This window comes from Hermetia illucens, chromosome 3 (genome assembly GCF_905115235.1).
Source record: "Hermetia illucens chromosome 3, iHerIll2.2.curated.20191125, whole genome shotgun sequence".
NCBI lineage: Eukaryota > Metazoa > Arthropoda > Insecta > Diptera > Stratiomyidae > Hermetia > Hermetia illucens.
Window position 1 is genome coordinate 93,633,733 of NC_051851.1, and position 17,066 is coordinate 93,650,798.

Consider the following 17,066-nt stretch of genomic DNA (forward strand, 5'->3'; position numbering starts at 1 on the left):
ACTGATTTTAATAAAGTTTCATTTTTATACACTTCGTAATTCTGAAATAAATGTTTATTGGTAGAGGATCGTGATAGCTTTTTATTAAGGAGCACTCTAATAGATTAGAAGATAAGCCAGTAGCGAAAAACATTTACATTTTTCCTATATTCTTGCGCCACGCTCCTCTTACCCAATCATAATTTAACACCATGGAAAATGTATGATAAGAAGCGTTTACCCCCAAAAAAGCACAATTAAATCGGAATCAATGCAACCGTAAGCAAATTTATAAATTCCCCACGTAAACGAACCTGGGGTGTAATATTTCTGATTCAGTATCTAAACCTACACTACACCGATACATTCAATCGACCAACTCCAAGATGGCCTAATTCACATTTAAATACTCAATTGGCTGTGAAGCAAGGAGGGAGCCATTTTAGAGCCCATAACCAGCATTTTCATTATGCAGTAAGCGTACATTTTTTGTAAAGTAACGGAATTATGACCTCTTTGTAATCAATTCGCATGTAATTTTCCGGGAAGTATCACGTACACCCCTAATAGCTATAAAGAGATTTGAACTTTTACCGAGCGGGAAGTGGTTTGATGGAAAATTGATGGTGCAGAGAAGCGAACAGATACATGCCACCACCAGCCCGGCTTTGGTTAATGCGAGGATTGTATAATATTATATCGAAAGGGAATTGCAGGATCCTATGGGAATCCACTAATGCAAATGACTAGGCAAATTTTAAATTCGGAGGTTAACTCAAAGGCAACTTAGCAAATTGTAGCAATGAGACATGAAGGTGTTGCTTTTCATATAAAATTAGGAAATTGCGCTAAAGACTTTAACATTTTTTCCGAGTTATGTTATACATAAACTTATCTAATAGTTAATAATTGACAATAGTCACATACTCCAACGTATGTACGTGTTCATTCTGAAACAATGTCATCAGCAGGGGCTTACTTATCCTGAGAAAACATATATCGATTAATAAATCGAAGGAAGAATGACTATCACGTTCTGCTTTTTCAGTTTATAGTTCAAATCCAACAGTACACGCATAGATATTCTTCGCTCTCCCACGGCTAAAATAAAACCAAAACCAAATCAGACTCACTGTATCCATGCAATACGAGAACATCTGTTTTAACCATTTCAGATCAATAAACGAAGGCAACGGACGAACCAACCGAATATCGAACAGGAAAACTCCTCTCCTACGAGATAATAGATGAACACTTAGCGTAGGTGGGTGAATAACAGTAATTGTAAATCCTAAAGCCAATAGAAATAGGAGATACTCACATACTTGATTGGAACGGACACGGATTTTTATGTAGAAAATGTGTTTAGGCAGGAAAGATAGGCAAAGTGGACACCGAATCAGAATTAAACCAGAACTGAACTGGTAACATGTCAACAAAGCTAAATGTCTACTTGTCAAATTCTGGCAAGTCAGAGGACAAGATATTAGAAAACGAAAGATTTTCGGGCAGTAGATGTGAAACAGCTGGAAACAATACTTCGCATTCAGAATAACGAAATATTCGGCAATCGATATTGCACCATAGCAGCTCTGTTAATGCGTCTAGCGACATGAATTTCGGTGCCACCGTCGGCAGAAACAAAGTTTCCTAGACATACAAATTGGTCAGCGCCGTCATTGCTCTGCTCATTAATTCAAGTAAATGTCATCAGCATAGTCGACTTATTTCAGGATAGGCATCATCGTCCAGTAGACCCTTCGACATCCTTCTGCCAAGGCTTCTCGATAACGAGAAGTAAGAGTGTTGATTACAAAATGTGCAAAATCGTCAGCGGCACTTACCGTCGGATCAGTAAGATGGTTCTCCACCGTTGAACGACAGATAAATCCTGTAAGCGGATGTTAAACTTAGGGGGCCGGAGCACTCCAGTCGTTCGGAAAGCAGCAAACGCACCAAGCAAGCGAAGTTGTAATGATTGCTTCCAAGGGCAACGTCCGTACCAACGTTCAGATATCCCTCTAAATCTTCTGCTGATCACGAGAAGGTCGATCTCATAAGTTGCCTGTCAGTTAAAAACCAACAATGTTTCGGCATAAACACTGCGGTCGCCAAGACCGTTTTTCCCTATCAAATATCCGAGTAAGTTGATGTCAAAGCCTTCACCTTTAGGAAGGCTCTCCTAGATTGCATTTAATTGTTCATAGAAAACATCCTTCTTCTCGATATCGAAAATGTTCATTACCGTGAACTTCCAATCTAAGTTCTGTCCGAAATCGGCTTACAAGTAGTAAGAACTGTAAGTATTAATCCAACACAAAATTCACGCTTACTTCCGCAGGCTTTCTTGAATAAAAAAGCTCAATGTCACCAAAGAAAAAGGAATTTTCTCCAGAGACCTACTATCTAACCTTGCTCGACTCTAGGATTCTAGCTTTGTAGCTCTAGAACTCTCGCTGAAGTTGAAGAAAACGATCGCTTTGAGGGAGCCTGATGCCGTTATCGATAAGCTTGGGGATATTCCTAAAACCAGCATCGATATTAGAAGAGTAAGAATGTAATAGGTTAATACTTTTAATAAGTCATGGGCAACACTCCCTGGTGTCATTCTCACGTAGCGGAGTGCATTGACTGATATGACATTCTCAAACATTGCAAAGTAGTATCTTCAACGGACAAAACAAATTGAAGACTGGCGAATAACAGCACGATCCGGGAAGCAAAACGGAACAACTTCAGGGAATTCTGTAAAGAAATCAGGTTATACAAGGCTATAACCAACGATGGAACATTTACCGGAAATGAGGAGGATAGATTACATCTGCTTCTCAGAACTGATTTTCCGCGGTCCTAACCAGCGGCAGGAAGCGACAATATTCTGACTGACATTAAAACAGCAAAGAAAAGAGAAAGAGAGGAAAACTGCAAACTATTAAAAAAGTATATATAACAAGGGCATGGAGGCGAGCAAAAGTGGTCTCTATTCCGAAAGCTGGTAAAAAGTATCCTTTTCAATCTTCCAGACTAAACTTACCTTACATTGTTCATACTCAAAACAGTGAAGGAGGTCATAAACAACTATATTAGAACCAATGTTCTTGTTGGCAATCCTCTAGATCAGTGTCAACATGTTTAACGGGCAGAACAGTCAAACTGTCAGTCAAACTGTCCAGTATCACTAAGAAGCAAAAGAAATAGCACGGTACCTTTTGACATCGAAAGGGAATTCGATAGCACATAGTACACAAAGATACAAGGTACCCTGATCCGCAAGGGAGTGAATCGAAATCGGAAACGGGTTCCTGGCTATGATATTAAAAAATTAGAACGCACGGTTGAGGGAACTACACTGGTCAACTTTACCAGGAATGCAGCAGTCCACAATGCGTATGGGGGATAAGAAGAGAGAACTGTTTAACCCCATCAAGGAAAACCTACAGATTATAATTGAAATACTCACTAGTCACTGCCACTAAACCATCACCTAGGAAAGATAAGGATATCTACGGACTCTGCATGAAGAAACCTTCGTACACGTTCCGGGACAATGTCCGGCACTCGTGCAAAGTAGTTCGAGACACAAGGCGGTTCTTGGCTTGCTTGACCTTTTAATAGGTACACTAATTTGCAATTTATAAAAATGCCCGCAATTTCAAGTAAAATTTCCCAGGAGGCGTGAATTGAAAATACAATCAGTATTATCACCATCAGAAAGTATTGCAAGGGTTACCAATGAAAAAGCAAGAATTGCAATAATAGACATGTGGAAACACTTGGCATGGATAGCATCTTTCCAGAGATGCTTAAAAAGTATAAAGCACTTAGAGTGACTGAGAAATATTTTTCAACACGTCTTGCTCTAGGTTATGGCAGAAAGTTGAAGAAAGATGACTATTTCAATCCAATGAACTTCAGACAAAACAGGTTAACATCATTCTTACTAAAATGTCTAGAGAAATGTGAGCGTCCTGCCGTGCGTAGAAACTGCTGTAAGACCGCGAAGGAGCATCGTGTCAATGAAACTTTAATTGAGTTTCCACGATATGTTAATGCAAACATTGCTGTGTGATGAAGCGGGTATTAATCAGTACCTGACAACAGAAGCAACTAAAGGCTACCCCCAAGAAGGTGTGCTATCGCCTTTTTGTGGAGTATGTTAATCAGCTCACTACTGTGAGAACTGCAACATCTACATACCAATACGCGTGCCGGCTTATGTGGATGACGTTGTTGTGCTACAGTTGGTAGGGATCTCAGAACTGTGTGTAGTAATATAGAACGCACCGTTAATTTAATTGACAGCTTATGTTCCAGGGGGCAGATAGTTAGTTTATGAAAAGGAAGTAGCTGAATGGTCTTTGTCTTCTAGAGATGAGGACTAGAACTCTTCAACTCTCCTAAGAATTTGAATATCGGGTAGCAATTCTGGACGAGAACCTTCCTTGGAACAAACATGTAGAAGTAAAGATAAAATGAGTTCCCACAGCTTATGGGGTGAGCAGACGAACCTTACCCTCAGCATGCGGATTTAGACCTCATATAGTGTGATCTGAATATTGGTAACAATTAAATCAGCACCTTCTCATCTTCGAGTCTCCAAATATTAGGTTGCCCTCAAACATAGAGAAAACTGGAACGAAGCAGAAGAATGTGTGTGTGGATATATTGAAGCCTTTTGCACAAATGGCTCAAGAAAACAACAGGGCAAGAACCAGGGCAAACGACCAGCGGTTGAAAGTGCAGTCGGATCCCAATTGGCAGCTATATTCAAACTACATTATGGGCATTGTGTAGTCTTTTGATCACTTCAAAAATCGTTCAGGAATGTAGAAACCAATTGAATTCCATTTATAGATTGAATACGGTGGAACTATTGTTAGTACTTTGTCACTGTAGTGTAAAGGAAAATGATATCTGATACCTTATCAAAAGAGGGTTCAATTTCCGTCATGCTCAGACCGGAATCGCGAATTGTAGTGTGAGTAGCATTGGCTAATGTTTCTCGCAAAAATTGAGAACAAGTTTCCTGTAATGGTAGATGGCAGAGCCTTAATGTGGATAGACATATCAAACTTTTCCTGTCAAAACCAGACAGACATATTGCAAAGTTTATCTAGTGGAATGGCAGGAAAACTTTCAGGAGTGTTGTGGGTAGTATGATTGGCTATAATCCAATGGCTGGACATACATGTGTTCAGAATATTGCTTCCCCAAGGTGATACGTGTCGACTATATAATGTTCCCTTTCGTCAGATGTGGGAAAACTACTATTGTCTGAGTGCTCAGAGGTTTTCGCTCCCTAGAAGTAATGCATTGGTAAACGCGGATTACTTGAGGAAATTTTGAGGAAGTTAGTTAGTTTAGTTAAATGGGGGGAGCCGCAGCTCCGAGCACTCAGGCCATTATTAGGCCCATTGTACTATCCCCGTAAGTTGCCTATTCAATGGCTTCCCGCCTACGGCGTTCGCAGGCTTTAGCGAATCTGAGAACATTCTCAAGAGGTAGAGAGTGTGCAGATTCTTCATTGAAGAAAACCTTGCCAAGGTGTCTTCGTCTGAGATCTGAGGATGCCGGGCAGCTGCATAAAAAGTGCAGGGCAGTTTCCTCCTCCTCCTCACATTGGCTGCACACAGCCGAAACCACTACCCCAATCTTTTCCATATGGTAGTTTAAGGGGCAGTGTCCCGTCAAAAGCCCTACTAGGGTTTTCATGTCCCACTTCTTAAGGGACAACAAAAATGCCGCTCTAGTGGCCCTAGGCTCCTTTACAAGGATTTTCGCTTGCCGGCAAGAGTCCAAATTTCTCCACTCGGTTGCGTGAATCCTTGCAATTTCACCTTTCAGAGTAGACTTGACAGTAGATGGTCGGATTCCAAGAGCTGGTTCTGGGCCCACCATTGTGGATCCAGACCCTCGGCGAGCCAGTCTATCAGCCCCCTCATTACCGGCGATGTTAGAGTGCCCCGGCACCCACATTAGGAATGTTTCGTTCAGTCGGCCAAGTTTCAGCAGCACCTGACGACAACTCCACACCAACTGGCTTGATATGTTGTTGCCATCTAGTGCTGATAATGCCGCCCGACTGTCGGAACAGATTCGAATGGTGCGACCCCTCCATTTTTGTCGCAGACATTCTTCTGCTGCCAATGAAATGGCATATATCTCCGCCTGGAATATGGTCGTCATTTTTCCGAGGGGTCGGGCCAGTTCTATAATCGGATTCTCCGAGAACACGCCTGCACCCGATCCATCCTCCGTGACTTACCCGTCGGTGAAGATTATTAAGTCTGTAATCTGAAAAGACTCATGGCCACTTGTCGACCATTCTTCTCTTTCGGTGATTACGACAGTGTATGTCTTTTCAAAGACGAATCTGGAAACCATATGATCGGTCGGCATCAGGGCTACCGGATGTTTTTCAAGGAATTTCCATATAGACGCATGCCCGTTGGATTGGCCGCCTTTCCACGCCCCAATGGTATCGAGCCTATATGCGTCGTTTGCTGCTTTCCGTTTCACCTCCAAGTGGATGGGGGGTAAATTTAGGATGGCTTCAAGTGCCGCAGTCGGCGTAGTACTCATTGCTCCAGTAATACTTAGGCAACCAAGTCTCTGAATCTGCGTTAGCAGCTTCCTGCTGTTAGCAAAGTTCAGTCTTGGCCACCAGACGATGCATGCATACATCAAAATGGATTTTATTATGGATGTATACATCCAATATATCCGTTTAGGTGAAAGTCCCCACGTCTTACCTATCGCATTCCTACAGCACCAGAGCAATCTGCAGGATTTCTGGTATTGTTCCTGGATATGATGCTTCCACGTTAACTTGGAGTCGAAATGTACTCGTAAGTACTTGACTGTTTGTGCCAGCTGGATTTCCGCCCCTGCTAAGGTGGGTAGCGTATAGCTGCCCCACCTGACATTCTTAGTGAACATAACTAGTCCAGTCTTTCTAGCGTTCACCGTGAGTCCATTGCGGAGGCACCAGCTGTGGATTACATGCAGAGTTGCACTCAAGCGGTCACATACTGTGTCCGCAAACTTGCCGTTAATTATTACGGCTAGGTCGTCCGCAAATGCTTGCGCGAAGACTTTTTTGTCCTCCAGGAGCCACAGCAGGGTATCCATCACCAAGAGCCATAAGAGTGGAGAGAGAACCCCTCCCTGTGGGCAGCCCCTGAGACAACCTGCTTCAATAGACTTCTGGCCGACCGATATGTGGATTTTTCTCCACTCTAGCATGTAAAGGATCCAACTGATTAGCAGGGGTTCGATTCCATGCTGTCTTGCCGCATCACAAATTGCCGCAAATGAGGCATAATTGAAGGCACCTTCGATGTCCATGAATGCGCCTAAAGCGTATTCTTTTTCGGACATCGCCTTTTCAATTTTTGCCGTAAGTTCATGGAGTGCTGTCTCCGTGGATTTGCCTTTCTGGTAGGCGTGTTGCCTATGGTGAAGTGGCCATTTAGGAATGTGTGTATCCCTTATGAACCGATCTACTAATCTTTCTAGTCCTTTTAGCAGAAAGGACGTTAGGCTGATCGGTCGAAAGCTTTTTGCGTCTGTGTAGGTGGGTTTTCCTGGTTTGGGAATGAACAACACCTTCACATCCCGCCATCTAATTGGAATATAAGCGTGTGCTAGGCATGCCCGATATATATTCCGAATGTGTCGACCCAGGGCATCCATTCCTTCTATTACTAGCGCAGGAATGATGCCATCCGGACCTGCAGACTTATATCTGTGGAACGAGCTAAATGTCCATTTCACTCGCTCCAGTGATATTACTTTGCATGCCAGATTCCAATCTCTCGGCTGAGGGCTGTATGCACCTGTTGGCCCCGAGATTAGATTTTGGATGCTGCCTGGGAAGTGTACTTCAAGCAAATGATTTGCCGTTTCTTCGTCGCTTTCTGTGTACTTCCCATTCTGTAAACGTAAGTAACCCAGTTTCTGGCTACGTTCTTTGACCAGAATCCGCTTCAGCTTTGAGGTTGCCTCAAGACAGTTAGTCTCTTCGCAAAAGCGTCTCCAAGATGACCGTTTGGCCGATCTTATGCTCTTCTTTAGAGCCTTCTGTGCCTCTTTATAGCGATTCCAGCTAGTGCTTGATTCGCCCTTCAGAGCACGATTAAGGAGCATCCTTGTCGTTCTCCTCTGTTTTGCCAAATCCGAGTTCCACCATGGTGTTTTACCCTTCTTTGGCATCCTGAGTGGACAGCTTTCTTCGAAAGCTTCTCTCATGCTAGTTGTGATCGTCTGGGTTGTCTTCTCAATTGCAGCAATGGATTTGATGCGCCTCCCAGGGATCGTGACTCGGGCGTTCAATTCTGTTTGATACATTACCCAATCTGTCTTCCTCGGATTCCGAAATGGAGTGGGTGGAGGTAGATCCATGCCCATAACGAAATCAATGCGTCTGTGATCTGAGAGTGTGACATCGTTTGATACTCTCCACTCTCCGATCAGAGCCGCGGTGGCAGGAGATGCCACAGTGATGTCGATGACCTCTCGCCTGACCACGTTGAAGAAAGTGGGTTCATTACCCACATTTAGGATCTGCAAATCGGTTCCTACTAGATACTCCAGTAGTCTCGATCCTCCGAATTTTGAGGAAACTAGAAACCGATACACAGAACGATATATTTAAGAGGCTATATTAAGGAGAGAATATTCTCTCGTTATCTCACCTGGCCAGCGCTACTTCTCATTGTTTCTGGAGATTGAGAAAGATTTTCACTGGCGTTTACAGACTAGGTTACAGAGTGTGATCACATAAGTTCCGTGCGTGCAAACTAGCCAAAGTTAGATCTACTATAGAAGAAGCTAATAGAAGAGTAAGAGAAGGAGGGAGTAGTCAAAAACTTATGTTATTTATTCGTGAAAAAGCCATGTCAGGGGCTCCTAATATTAAAGGAACAAGTCAGTTACCAAATGCACCAAATCCAGCGCTTTCAAAAGAACGTGTAATGAATGCGTGTTTCTAATGGCCAGATTCGGCAACAAAAATGGCAGTCCAAGTAAAACAACAAAAAATCGGTGCTTTAGATATGAAAGGTTTTGTGCATTTCTCAAGTAAGAATATTTCGAGGCGGACGTTTGTTTTATTTATAGGTAGTTCGTAATGTTTGAGCATTTAGTGTGATAGTGTCTATCAAAGTTTAAGATTGCGGTGAATTTACACGAAACAGGCAAATTGGACCTATTAAGCTTTGTTGGTATGATTCTTACAAAACTTTATATCATGGTATATATTATAGTTTCCGCTACTGCCAAATTTTCCAGTCCAGGTCCAGGTGTTGCGAATGAGTAGAGCACGAGCCCGCCTTAGATTATCAGGTTGTGTAATCCCGGAATGAGTATTTGTAGTATCGCTGAACTCACAGTCTACGAATGATTCCCGTTTTGCGTCGGTTTGCCTCAAAATTACACAAGGAATGCATCGTAGCATTTTTCATAACACTCATGTGTCTTTTGCTTCGTCCTTCTCTCCACTTCCCGAAAGCTTGATTTTTGAAAATTCACTTTTTATGTGCCCATAATATACTTTGTATAAGTCTCCTGTTGTTATAAAGCTTAAACGTGCCTCGGGGGTTAAAGGTAGTACATTAAGATGACTCAGCCGAACATAAATTCCTTAGTAACCTTGAATCATTATTTGATTAACTGCCGTCGAACGATATTAATGATATCATATTCTCCACGATGTCTCTAACGAGAGCGCAAGCAGTCGCTTGCCTTACCCCAGGATCCATAAAAAGACATGTGGCTCATCAGATGGGATGACGTTCGACCAGATTGACCAAGTTTTCATTGAGGAACTAGTTGCATCTAGCATTGTTAAGATATGCTCATACCGACTGCCACGATACATGATCCGAAAAGTAAAGTTCGAAGTATGGCGGGTATATCAAAACCGCTCCGCGTTTCTGTTGGTGTTCATGGTGGAAGCGCCCTCTCACCACTCATCCTCGTTCTTGTTATGGACACCGTCACATGGGATATCCAACGTCCCTACACACTGTTTTATGCAGATGATGTTTTCCTAGCATCTGATAACAAAAATGATATCGAGCAACTTGTTCAAAAATTGAATGATCACCTTATGCAACACGGTCTCAGATTGAATTTAAACAAAACTGAATTTTTGACGACCGATCCACATGAAACAGGCACAATCACTGTCAGCGGCAGTGATTTGCCCAGAACTGAGCGATTTAAATACCTCGGGTCAACGTTATCAGCCAATAGAGAACTGCGTTATGAAATTGCTTCACGCATTAACACAAGCTGGATGAAGTGGCGTTCCACAAATGGTGTTCTTTGTGATCGACGTATCTACGAACGTCTCAAATCTAAAATTTACAGCAATGTTGTCCGTCCAGTCGCTCTCTATGGTTCTGAGTGTTGGCCGACTATAAAAAATAATGAACGGCGTCTTGCGGTAATGGAGACGAAGATGCTACGTTGGACTGGTGGCGTCACACGTTTTAAATCACATCCGAAATGAGGATATCCGCAATCGTTATAGGGTTGCACCGATCGTAGAAAAGTTGCGAGAGAGGCGTCTTCGATGGTATGGTCACGCAATTCGTACAAACGAGAATTCACTTGCAAAGATTGGTCAGAACATCGAAGTCGATGGTAAACGAGCAAAAGGCAAACCTAAACAGCGGTGGCTTGATACCCTAGATGGGGATTTGAAAGCCTCGAGATTACACCCAGATCAGGCATCCGATAGAGCCAAATGGCGAAACCGATCACGATGAGCCGACCCCGCTTGTGAACGGGACAAAGGCTGGAGAAAAAGAAAAGATAGACTTTCAGGGCGGGATCATCCTCATTCATTCTGATTAAGTGTCAAGCCCACCGTATTTTATCCACAACTTCACGGTCATGCATCGCTCATAGATTTCGTCATTATGTAGGCTACGAAATCGTCCATCCTCATGTAGGGGGCCAAAAATTCTCTCCAACGCGGCCAAAAGATCGCAATTCTTCTTGCTAAGAACACCAGCCTCCGAACGGAACAGCTTTTGTAAGCTGAAATAGGCTCTATTTGCTGGCAACAACCGTCCGCGGATTTCATAGCTATTAGCGATTGTGTCTCCTATCTTCATTCTCCCCGCTTCACCAGTGCGGTTTGAAGTTGTTGGTTGGTTGTTTTTTTGGTGCTGACGTTGCCACCATATACTTTGTCTTGCCTTCATTGATGTGCAGCCCAAGATCTCGCGCCGCCTGCTCCATCCAGATGAAGGCGGTTTGTACGTCTCGGGTGGTTTTCCCCATGATGTCGATATCGTCAGCATAGACCAATAGTTGGGTGGACTTGAAGAGGATCGTGCCTCTTGCATTTACCTCAGCATCACGGATCACTTTCTCAAGGACCAGGTTAAAGAGGACGCATGATAGGGCATCCCCTTGTCGTTGACCGTTGTTGACGTCGAATGGTGTTGAGAGTGATCCTGCTGCTTTTATCTAGCCCCACACATTGGTCAGGGTCAGCCTAGTCAGTCTTATTAATTTCGTCGGGATACCGAATTCTCTCATGGCCGTATATAGGTTTACCCTGGCTATGCTATCATAGGCGGCTTTAAAGCCGATGAATAGATGGTGCAACTGTTGTCCATATACCAACCGGTTTTCCATCGCTTGCGGAACAGAGAAAATCTGATGTGTTGCTGATTTGCCTGGAGAGAAGCCTCTTTGATATGGCCCAATGATGTTCCGAGCGTGTGAGGCTATCCGGCCTAGCAAGATATGATGGTATTCAACAACGTGATACCCCTATAATTGCTGAACTGTGTGATATTTCCCTTTTTATGTATGAGACAGATAATGCCTTGTTGCCAATCGTCAGGCATTGATTCGCTGTCCCACACCTTGAGCATAAGTTGATGAACCACTTGGTGTAATTGGTCGCCTCCATATTTAACTAATTCGGCTGTAATTCCATCGGCTCCTGGCGACTTATGATTTTTTAGCCGATGAATTGCACGGACTGTTTCTCCTAAACTTGGTGGTGGCAGTATTTGTCCTTCGTCTTCAATAGGTGGGACGTCCAACTCGCCGGTGTTCTGGTTGTTCAGTAGTTCATCAAAGTAGTCCACCCATCGCTCCAAAATGCCCATTCTGTCGGAAATCAGATTTCCCTATTTGTCTCGGCAGGATTAGCATCGAGGTGTATCATCAAAACAGTCGTTCCGACTCTTTCTGCGTCTGGGGCGAAGTATGTTTGTGGCCGTATTTATGATAACGTTCTTCAAGTGATTGTGAAGATAATTCGTTGATGCTTTATCTCCAGGATCTCTTTTGACTGTGTCCGGATAGCTGAGTGGTTAGAGCGCAAGGCTGTCGTACGGAAGGTCACGGTTCAAGTCTCACTGGTGGCAGTGGAATTTGTATCATCATTTGACTTGACGTCGGATACCAGTCGACTCAGCTGTGAATGAGTACCTGAGTCAAATCAGGGTAATAATCTCGGACGAGCGCAATGCTGACCACATTGCCTCCTAGTGTACCGTTACGGTCTTGAATGAAGTGCTCTAACACACTTCAAGGCCCTGATCCAACATGGATTGTTGCGCCAACGATTATTATTATTATTATTATTATCTCTTTTGACTGCTGCTATTGCCGCATCCTCTTATAGGTGTTACGGAGGGCTGTGTTGTGGATGGCTTCAGTGTTAACTCTCACCTGATTGTCAGAGGGGATTCTGGGTGGTGTTGTTATTCGAGCTCGGAGCACCATGCCAACGAGATAGTGATCCGAGTCTATATTAGCTCCCCAATATGTTCTGACATTCATCAAGGCTGAGAGGTGACGGCGTTCGATCAACACGTGGTCAATTTGGTTGAAAGTGTTCCCGTCTAGAGAGACCCACGTATCCTTGTGGACCGCTTTCCGCGCAGATAATAGTCCAGTCATTAAAGCTGGAAATTGGGTGCGACCTCCAAATTCTTTCAGCTTAGACCGATTGACATGAAATTCTTAAAAAAGCGTGCAAAGAACTGTGTATTTGAGTTTTTCCGTTGCCATGAGTACAACATCCGTAGCAGCTTCATGCATTACTCAATTTACTGATCCTGAACATTATTGTTCAAAGCACTGCAATGACAGCAGCTCATTGACTAATACGTTTACATTTATAGGGCAGCCTACATCCACTGGGTCACAGAGCATTGAAAGAGTTAATCGGAGAACTGAATCCAGTTCTTATAATGTCTTCCGGTCCTCGGGTCCGTGTACATCTGCTTAGTAGAAGTTGTGAAATTCTCTTGGAGCATAGAGAAAACCAGGAAATCTCAGAGGAATACGTGGCGTATGTAAATCTTTTACACCGATGATTTGAAAACACAACAGGCTTCTGGAGCTGAAATCTATCTCTGAGTAAAAACGAGAAGCGGGTTTTTACTTTGGAGCAACTTGGAACGGTTTTTTTTCAGGCTGAAGTGTATGCTATCCCAAGTCGTTCAGGGCTTTAGAAAACGATTGAACTCAGTTTCGAGATCCGATACGGTGGAACTACTCTGAGTATCTGGTCTTTGTGGAGAGGAAAATGAAATCCCCGTTGTCTTAGCTAGAAGAAAGTTCAATTTCCCGTATGCTGGGGCCGGGACAGCAATTTGAGTATTAGTAGCATTGGCTAAACGTGTCTTCAAAAACTGGGAACAAGCTTCACATAACAGGTGGCAGAGCTTAAATGGTGCTGGACACCTTAAACATTCTTTGTAAGTACCTACCGTGCACCGTTTATCCTGTCAAAAGCAAGAAGACTTACAGAACTATTGTTGGCATTCTAACTGGTCACAATTTACCAGCTAGAGATATGTTCAGAATAGGAATTGTAGAAGATGATGCCCTCCTGTAATGAGGAAGCAGAGTCCACGGAGCATTTTTTATGTGAATGACCCACCTATAGATGCATCGGACATGGGATCCTTCGTGCTAATGTGCTCGAATTGCAATGGAGTATCAACAGCTACTAACAGAATTCCTGCAATATATAAACGGATGTGGGTGATTAACGAGTAATTGGAGTACCTGTCACTGTGGTGTTGAAGGGAATAGAGTATCTTATGCTTTCGAAAAACAGGGTTCAATTTTTCGCATGTCAGGAGCGCAGTGTTGGTAGCATTCTTCAATGCTTATCAAAAAGGGTAAAATGCCAGAACCTAAATGTCGCTAGGCGTATTAAACTTTTTCTGTCAGAAGCAAATGAACATATTGCAAAGATACTTTTCACTGGCCATTCTAGAATTACAAAATACCAAATGCATGCAGGAGCATAAAAAATAATATGGGGTACCATATTGAAAAGTTTGGAAATATTCGGCCTCGCAGTAACACACTTTTAAGAGGTAAAAGTTGGGAGTTAGTATCAATTTACAACCAACAGTGTCACACATTATTCTGATCTACATTATGAATTATTAGCTGAAACCCTCGTGCACCGAGGTATCCTTACATATAAAAAATACAAAATATCTCTTTAACATGGTTTACCTTCTGTTAACAGGGGGGTCGTCGGAATGCCTCAGTTGAATTGCATTTAGGTACTGATGAACAGATATGCTCAAATGTCGCCACTTTTCAGGTTTTTGGAATAGCTCTGACTTCGTGACTGGCCACAGTCAACCCGTAATTACACACTACATATTCCCTACCATATTTAAAACCTTCATTAAACGAAAAGGGACTCAAATTACAATCTTGTAATATATTTGCAAAAGACGTGTGATAAATTTCGAAATTGCGAAATTTTGCTATACATTTTTAACGAACTTTGTATTAATTGAAAATTCGTAAGAATTCCTCAATACCATCAAACCATAATGAAACGAAAAAATAAGACGCAATTTTACAAATCCTTCAAACCTCCTTTTTATAGAAAAAGGTATCTGTCATGACACAATAAATGTTATACAAAAGTCACCTTTCCATAATAAGTGAATTGCTCGATTTAACTTGACCTCAACACATGCACTTAAATTACAGATAAACTTGGCCCTGATCAATGTGGAAGCAAGTTCTGACAATGCCATTGAAAATTGTGCAGTTGAAAATGTTGGCAGCCGATAAAGCAATATATGCTCATATTGGATACTAGTCCTTGGCCTTGCCGTCCCTGGCTGCAAGCCTTTTTCTCGAGAAAAACCCTTGAAAAGTTGCTTCCTCAGCTCAATGCCAATGTTGTGATATTGTATATTAATGACGAGTCCTCCCATCCCACTTGATAGTTACGTTTATTTCTATTGTAACGAGTGTAGCTCGGAATCTACACAAGAAATTAAATATGCAATAGGAGTAATGGAAACAAGTAAAAGTTCAACATGAAGTCGACAAACAATTTGCCGAAACAACAAAATGCCCAGCACGAGGCTTCCCGGCTATGCATGCCCCCATTATTCGCATCATGTAACTCGCATAAAGAGGACGCTCGACGAGACTAAATTGGAAAACACTTGAGGACGTCAGTCTAAGATGTAACAGGCAACATCCGAGGCTCGTTAAAATTAATTAAGCCAAGAACCGATTCCCAGGATAAGTGCTTTGTGGTCAGGAAAGAAAGCAAATTTCCTTTCGAGTTGGTTAACGTAACGAACTGCTGCTATCACAAATCGGAAACATTTAACGATCTAATAAATAATTCCTGATTTTATGCATAAAACATTGTACGCCTCGAGCAAACAGAAACAGAAATTTAGTGGAGCTGTGCCTACTTGCCACCGTCGTGCGACGCTGGGTTTTCTCTTCCAACGAACACAACAATCGCCTTCTGCAATTATTGCCGATGCTGAGAGCAAGACCGAAGGAACCGAGGTGGTTGCTGCCGCTTGGCATTTCTCCAAAAAACTCGTGGTGTTATTGGAACGCTCTGAAAATCGATAATTTCTTAGACCTGAAATCCGGTAATAATCGACGGCAATCCATGCTTGGCCAGATGAATGAATGGGAAGAACTGAAAGCGGGCACGATTTAAGGCAAGTAGGCAGCGGCAGGCCGGGGCCTCGCCTGACTTGTGTTGCCCGCGCTCCGGGAGGGGATAACCTTGATAGCGTTACATACTCGTATGTACACATCGTTGGGTTCGGGGTCGAATGCTAGAAGCAGCTATTCGAGAACTCAGCCAGGACGGCTGCAAGGCACATTGCACCGCTGTCAGCAGGATGCCTGGCATCATATCCTTGGAATGTCACTTTTCTGCCGATGCTCGCCTATTCTCAAAACATGCGACCGCAGCATAAAAATCAATAAACACAAAATCACTGGGTCGTGGTTCCTCGCCTGGTCCGCGGACCTCGCTCGTTCGCTCCCTGTCCTACCCGAGTCAACCCGTCCTCTTCCAAATAATCCTCATTTGATTACACTCTGCTCTTAACAAGTATAATGCTCACTAGAGGTCACTCACTTCCGATAGCTGGAGACGAGCAGGATGGGGTGCTCCTTACGTTTACAATTATGATGTCGCCTCTAATCCTTGTGAGAAGGTTTCACAGCGCCCGACACTATCTTCACGATTTTCTGCGAACACCCTCCAGTCTGTCTTCGTCGCCACTACCTCCCAATCACTTTTCACTGAACCCTTGCATATTTTTCACCTTAGAGCATAGGCCACACAACTACTTTTTCCAAACACACAGGCTACAGGACGACGCGGAGGACTCGAACCGATTGCTACAAAATTCGAAGGATAACTGTTCTCAGCCAGGCTCCTCCGTACGCGGGAGCTTTATTACGGGGGAAATGAAAAAGCCCAGGCCTCTATTGTGCGCAGTAATCTCCCCAAAACATTCGAATGACATAAAGTGGTTACTGATACGCGGACCAGCTCAATATCACGACATGCTGGGAGCCGTTCCGCAATTCACTTTTTCCCGAAACCCTTTGGTCTGTGGGTTGAGCTTCCGTGTCAGTAATAGTAATGCGTGTTTGTGTTGCAAGCCGGGTTGCTGTTATCAAGGATTTGTTAACAATAGGGAGCTTACCTTTCAAATAACATATATCCTGAGGTAAAGCGTTTCCGCAAGAGTTACCGATAAGGTTGTGTTTTTTGCCCTTTGTCATTGAGAATCGTG

General features: G+C 43.2%; 1 protein-coding gene across 2 annotated transcripts in view; it reads right to left on the reverse strand.

Annotated features, from left to right (window-relative positions):
• The window catches only part of LOC119652277 (octopamine receptor beta-3R-like), a 229,684-nt gene extending 213,022 nt beyond the window's left edge, over positions 1–16,662 (reverse strand). For both annotated transcript variants that reach the window (XM_038056271.1, XM_038056270.1), the window contains exon 1: positions 16,400–16,662. The gene's annotated coding sequence lies outside the window, so the exon portion shown is untranslated. The remainder of the gene's footprint in view (positions 1–16,399) is intronic.
• Positions 16,663–17,066: the final 404 nt, after the last annotated feature.